We start from the raw sequence: 7,605 nt of genomic DNA on the forward strand, positions 1-7,605 counted from the left end.
ACAGTGTAAATACAGTATCTTTTCAGCAAGGAAAAGAAATATGGATGAGAGTAGAGATATTTTCTGATGAACTAATAGTGTTAGAAATTATTGGAATAGAGCAGGTCAGTTGGAAGTGACCTTCAAAGATCACCTAGTCCAATGGGCTGACCTCTTCTGAGCTAACCAAAAGATAGAGCATACAAATGAGCCCCAAAATCAGGGTTTTGTTCATATGCTTCTTCAACACTGAAAGGCATAGAGTATCAATCACCTTGTTAGGAAGACTGTTCCAAAGTTTGACCATCCATACTGTAAAGAAAATCTTCTTAACATTCAGGAGTTGCAGCTTTGTGCTGTTCTTGTGCATCTTACCATCAGTTTCCAGGGGCAGAGCCCAGCCCTTCCCTCTCCATTTCCTTTTCTCTTCTGCCGATTAGACAACCCAATTGTCCTCAGAATCTCCTCACAGGACATGCCTTCCAGACATGTTACCAGAATGTTTGTTCTCCTTTAGAAGCTCTTCAGCAATTTTTTTTTTAATTTTTTTTTTTTTATTTTTTTTTTTAATATCGTGGAGCTCAAAACTGCACCCAGTATACAAGGTGAGGCTTCACCAGTGCTTAGTATATTGGGAGAACCACCTCATATGATGAGTTAGCTACGCTACATTTAATGTACCCCAAAATGCATTTTATCACCCTGACTACCCTGATGAGCATGCTGGCACTAACACCCTCCAGGTCCCTTCCCACAGAGCTGCTCTCCAGCCATTTGTTTCCCAGGCTGTGCTACACCAGTCACCAGACTCATAAAATTGGTGTATATTTCTCAGTGTCTGGTGTGGTAAGATGACAGGAGCACCTGAACTTTCATATGAAGGGGAAATGACTGCTTTCTGGGAATACAAAAATGTTAATACAGAATCTCTTTAAAACATTCTGCTTCCTTTTGTACAAGGAATTCCAAAAGTAGTAGCAGCATTTGGATTGCAGGTAGCAGAATTTTATGAAAGTAGAGCTGTCCCAGGAATATCAGCCAAGCTACCTGATGTACATAGCATAAACAATTCAGGTCAATTAGATTAATTTCGTATTATGAATGTAGTTGTCAATAAAAACACATTTTCATTCCAGACGCTGAACAATAAATCCTTTGTAATAAGGTGAGACCTATGACACAGAAAGTAAATACCTAGGTGGAAAGGAAAAAAGACTACTTTCTGAAAACCTAGAAGAGACAATTATTTCTCCTTACAAGATACATAATTTTCCTATCCACATATTTAAGATATTATTTTATCCTATTTAACATATTTTTCTATCTACCTGTCAAACAGTTGCCCATAAAACCATGACTATTCTTGCCCTCAATGATTCTGCTAAGCAGAAGAATATGTTTTCCATAATTTATGAATAGTTTTCATTTTTTATACCCAATATTTAACAAAAATGTAATTGATCAGAATAAAATGTAGGAAAAATCCTTTAAAGCATGCTACAGAGAACATGACAGGAGAGGTATGATGTAGAAGGAAGAGTATGTTCTCTTGATGGTACCTCTAGGCAGGCAAGAAATCATTGAAGGAGCAGAAGATGGGAATGCACCCACTAAGTCAATGAGTAAACAAACACTCTGTTATAGACAGAAGGATACGAATGACAAAACAAAGCTGAGATCAGAGAGTGGAAAATGATTCTGGCATTGTGATGGACTTTTTCCCTAGCTTATCTACAGAGAAAAAAATGACAACATAAATAAAACAGGTTTTAATTATGGACTGTAGACCATATTCCATGGTAGCTTTCTGAAATATTCTCAAACTCAGTAATGAGGGTTCATCTGCTACTTTAGATATTTGAAATAGGAAACCATGTAATAGCCAGAGATGAGTATCCCTCTGTGCTAAGCACTGTACAAACAAGGGATCAAAAAACCTGTCAATATCCAAATGATTACCACACTGGTTGGTAACTGGAGAAATTTTACAGTCCTGTTAAGACCATGTTGGCACAGAAGCTGATCTCTTAAAGCAAAAATTAATAACCTGCATCCCTCCAGTGGCATCTGTTTGCTCACATCAAGTATGTATGTGGTTCTGTGTTTGACTTGGCTGGGACTGGTCCAGTGCTGTCCTGCACCCCACGTAGTGCAACACCTTCCAGTATCACCAGGGCAGCTCCTTTGGGCACCATCCTCACAGCTGGATGAGGTCTGGGGCCAAGTGACCTCTATGAGTCAACCAGGGCTTTCCTGCTAAGACCAGTAAAGGCCGGTCCCAGAGAAGGCTAATTAGTGTTGGCCTACTGAATACTAGTGAAATCATTCAAGCTGGGACACATGCTCTGTGCAGATGGACGTTGCTGTGATCTGCTGCCAGACTGAAAAAAAAAAAAAAAAAGAATTTTATGTTATGCACTGTAGACACTCCTTACCTGTTTTAATTTTTAATAAAAATATTCCTTTTTAAGTACCAGAAGCAATATGAGCTTAGTATGAGCTCAGAGGACCGTGCAATACAAGCATAATTGACTCACTGCCATCATTTGCAGGATATTTTTTCCTTTCTGTTTCTTAAGTCTTAATGTTTTTGATGTTCTTAATGGAAATAGAACATGCTAGAGAGCTTGCATTTGACACAGAGCTTACAACGTACTAGTCAATATTGAAATTGGATTTGAATTACTGTGTAAGTAATTGCTGATGAGAAAACTGGAGTAAAATAGATGTGGAGGGACCTAAAGCACCTGCAGGTCATAGGCAAAAGAAACCAGAAATAAAAATGTTTACAGAGGTCAAAGGTTTAAATTTTTAATTATTGTTGTATCAGGAAACAGACCACTTTTTACGTGTGTGGCTTTCCTCTACAAAACCAGAGTTTGTCTTATATGGAAGTTTGGTATATTTCCACTAACCAATGACACAACTGAAAAGTCAAACAGATGAACAATATTTACACTGAACCTTTGAACTGTTGGCCTGATGCTATCACTCTTTTTAATCACAGAGTAGCTCAGTGTTTAACTAACCTTACTTTCATCTTCTCTGTCCCTGCTTGTGCTACATTACCCCATCTGCAATAAACAATGAAGAAAGCTGTAATATCCTGAGTAGTGACTATAACCTGTCCTCCCCTTAATGACAGGTTTATGCAGTTCGTCAAAACTCATCATCTGAACAGATAAAATTGAATTCAGTGACTGGTGAATTGGACATGCTGAAATAAAAGCAGTGAGGTGTCTGTGCTTATTAGGGACTACCTAATAGGAGATAGTCCTGGTGACTTACTGAAAGACAGCCTTGCTGTCATCTAGGGAGTTTTCTGGAAGTCAAAGCCATAAAAACAAGCGAGGAACAGTATTTGCTGTGTTCACTAGACAAAATCTCATTAATACTACTTTGACTGAGAAAAGAATATCACTGCTTGAGGAATTTAAAGTCACTCCCAGTTTAGGGGGCAGATGAAGCCAGTAAGTCACATTCTGATCCAGGACACTCTCAGTGCTGTATGCTGCAAACAGAACTCCTGACCAGACTGACAGTCATGTTTAAACGTTCAGTAGTGATCATGTCAGCTGAAATAGCAGATAAAGTTCCCAGGTAGGCTTCAGGATAAACACCGGGCTGGACAGAACAAGCTTGTCTGCTGTCCAAAACACTTTTGTTTTCTCCACTTACTGAAGTTAGAGCAAAACAAATGAGACCAAAATGATAATTTTAATCTGTTCCCATAAAGATGGATTCACAGCTGTTTCTTGATTCTACCAAATAGTCTAACTAAATACGTACGAATAGAATAACTCAGTGAGTTTTGAGTGATTTTCCTTATCCACGTTGGCATGAAACAGAACTGTTGGGGATCTATTAATGTGTGCACTTGACCTAGGTTGCTATTTCCAGCTTTAGCAATGGTTTTTTTTTTGTTTTTTTTTTTTTTTTTTTTTTGTGTGTGTATGTTTGATAGTGGTATTTATTTCTTTTTTCTTATATTCAAAGTATTCACTTGAAAATGAATCTATTAATGCTCTTCCATCATGTAGGGAGGCTGGTAGTCTTGATTTATGTAAGCAAAGTATATTGAAGTCCTTACAGAAAAGGAGGTATGGAAAAGCGAATCTGTAATTGGAGGTTAGCTGGCAAGGAACACTGCCATCACCTCACAGCATTTCTTTTACTACCTTTCCATTGACAGATCTTAGCTCAAATATTATATAGATTTTTTTTTGCCACCAGAGCAGAGGTGAACAAGGCCCTCAGAACTGTCACTGAGACAAAGGAAAATGCTTTCTCATTAGAAAGCTCATTAACAATCTAAGCAGTGATGCAATCAGCACTTGGGGTAATTCTAAAGCCACCTATTCACACTGGCTGGAATGATAACTGGAGACAGATCATGGTGGCAGGATTAATATTTCCCCTGACTTAGGTTTGGTAATTCATGTTCACAGCTATTAAAAGTAAGAGAAAGAAATGTTTCAAAGCTATGTTTGCATTCCCCAGCAGAGCTCTCTGTGATTTCCATTTTGTAGGAGATCTTTCTTTTATCCATTGAGAAGTGGGCATACTAAATCCAAAGACTCCTAATTCATATTTGTCTCCACATCACCACAGGATAAAAACCTGGGGAAGCTACCTGCAGTACTAATAAGTTGGTATTGCCCCTGGCATGAAGAGTGCATATAACTACACTTGTTTGCTGTTTACCTTCCTTTAACAGAGGAACTATAGAGGAGAAGGCAAGGGAAGCTGTTAGTCTACATCCTTCTTTTTCAGTAGATTTTTTCTGCTGGATAAATGGAAAACTCAGATGTGCAACACTGCCAGCCTCTTGAACAATAATATGCTTGTATATGTGGGATAACTCAGTGGAATCTGCTCTGAAGTTCACTGCTGATGCTTTCCTCATGCTTCCTTTTGGTTCTACTCCTCCCTTAGCTCTTTAATTCCTTAAGCATGAAACATTCGAATGGCGTTTGTGCAGCTTCCCCATGCATAAGGTGTCAGTGTGAATCAAGGAGCTGTCACTAAAACATCTTTCACTTAAACATGTTTACATTAAGAGCACCTTTCTAGGTACACTGATGACAGCATCCAAAGGAAGAGAAGAAACTCACAAGTATGTTTTTCATCTTGGCCCTAACTCCTGAGAATTAAACATATGTTTAAGACTGTCTTTGCTCAGGAAAATCATTTAAACCCATTTGGAAAAGGATTCAAGGCAGTCTTTTACATATAAGCAAGCAAATCTCCTGGTAAACACTCTACATTTTGTACTTTTTACTTGCTTCAACAGTGAGAAAGAAGTGCACGTTGCCATGTAACAAAATGATATAAAGTCTGTCCATGGAAGTCCAGCTGAAGACATGAATATTTCTCACTAATACTGAGGATGGTAATCAGACATGAGACCAACACACAGAGAAATAAAAACAGCCTTTCAACCCCACCCCCTCAGCCCACCACCCCACATAACCTTATGTAGCTTGAAGCAAGACAAGCAAGTCAGCATCTCACACCATTCAACAGCTTTGACATGACAGGTATGGTATTTTCTTACCCACAGAATTGCCAAGGAAATCCGCCCTAGCAAAAGTGCAAAAGTTTTCAGTATAAGGAGGTGGGGTGCAAAAACTGGCTTGTAGGCAAAGGTTGAAATGACTCAATCTGAAACAAAATGTAAAGCAATTACTGCTAGGAAAAAAAGATCATGCTGACATTTAAAGGCTGCAGTGATAGTATCTGTCCCTTCCCAGGCTGACATAAGCAGCCTGGATTTGATCCCCAAATGTTTTTGTATTTTATTTTTTGATATTTAGGATGTCCTTTATTCAGAGGTGGGGGGCAGCAGGATGGGTTGCCTTAACTTCAGTTGTTGATGCAGAGAAATAATTGCCATCCCAGAAAGGTAATTACATATGCCATTGTTTATACACATAATAGGCCTGGAAAAGCATGTTCTGCAGATAGGAAAAAAGAAAACCCTGCTTTCACATCAGGGCGGAACACTATGTAAAGTGACAGATTGCCACAAATAGCATTCAAACCCTTGCACATTAGTGGTTGATTTTTCTTCTGGGGAAGAGTGAGGGGGAGGGATGAAGGCTATGGAATAGGTTGGAGGGAGGAAAGAAGACGGTTTTTCCTCAGCAGACACAGTAGCATATCCAGTGTTTTTTGGCCTCCTGATTGCTGCTAAATGAATCTGATCTTTAAGAAGTTGTTATTAAAGTCATTGCCTCAAAGCGATGTTTTCAGTTGCTGCCATCTTGTGCAAATACCGCTTTTTCTAAAGTGGCCTTAATCTGAGTTGCTTTCAAAGCATACCAAATAATCTGGTAAATATGGTAGGGCACCATGCATCCCTTCTTTGTGCCTTTAGTATCACATAGAAAGTGAATTTAGGTCACAAAAGGGCAGCTAAAGTCCCTTTTCTCCCCTCTCGTTGTAATATATCTAACAACAAAAGAATAAAACAAACAGTGTGCTGTGATGTCAAACCTATTTCTTTCTTTCATTTTTTTTTTTAAAATGCAAAATATGTATTTATTTCTTCAAAATATTGAAAGTATCAGGGCTGAACAAAGGAAAAAAAATACATATGTATTTCGATATTGAACCGAGCATTGTTAGATGCTGAAGCAATTCATAGCAGGGCTATTCGCTGCTGCAGTGTCCAGCAAATTGCATGACCTGCTTGTTAGGCTTGACAACAGTGTTTTACCTAACAAAGGCCTCAACAGCTCAGAGCAGCAGAGGAATGTCAAAATGAGCACATTTCACACACAGATGTGTGACCATAATAGTCTATAAGAAGATGCATGGGGTGGAGGGAAGGGACTGGGGGCTGGGAAGGCTAACAGTTAACAGTGGGGACATGGCCCTGCTGACCACATTTAATCAACCCTTCTGTAAACAATTCAACATTTTCATTGTTCTCTAAAAACTAATAAAGAGAAACAAGCACTTTTCATTCATCTTGAAGTAATTTTCTGTCAGGTTTGAGCCCCTTGTGGCCTACAGCTTGTGCATTGCTAGCTGTGTGATACAACAACTATTTCAATTTATTTTACAAACTCTGGCCATTCATATGTCAGTTAGTGTTCACCAAGCCGGCATCTGAAATTGTGCAGTTAACGAGTTTTACAACATTTCTATCAAGAGAAACTGTTTAGCATAACTGACTCTTAAGGAGTTATTATACCTCTAAAAATCCATTTTAAGGGGCATTATTTAAATAAAATAGAAAAACGGTTCACTGCCTTTTAAAGGGGCTACAAAAAAAGTCCATCAGATCCAGTGCAGTAATCCTCAGCTTAAAGCACTCTTGAGAGCACTTCTGGGAATTATCAGCATAATGAAATGTTTTGTGAAATGTCCAGATAGATTCCTCTACTCAACAATTTTACTGCACCATATTTATTTTCCTCCTAGTTTTTAAAGAAGTGAATTACTTTTTTGAGGGGATGACTCTACGTTGTGCAGATTAACTGAACACATTATTGCCAAGGCTGTAGTATAAGTGAGGGTTTCAGTCTGTGTGCAGTCTATATACATCAGCAAGGGAAAAAAAGAAGTAAAGCCCTTTATGCTATAGTCAGCTCTAAAAGGGTTAAATCACAATGGAGC

This window comes from Coturnix japonica, chromosome Z (genome assembly GCF_054131305.1).
Source record: "Coturnix japonica strain WE chromosome Z, WE-NBRP24, whole genome shotgun sequence".
NCBI classification, from domain to species: domain Eukaryota; kingdom Metazoa; phylum Chordata; class Aves; order Galliformes; family Phasianidae; genus Coturnix; species Coturnix japonica.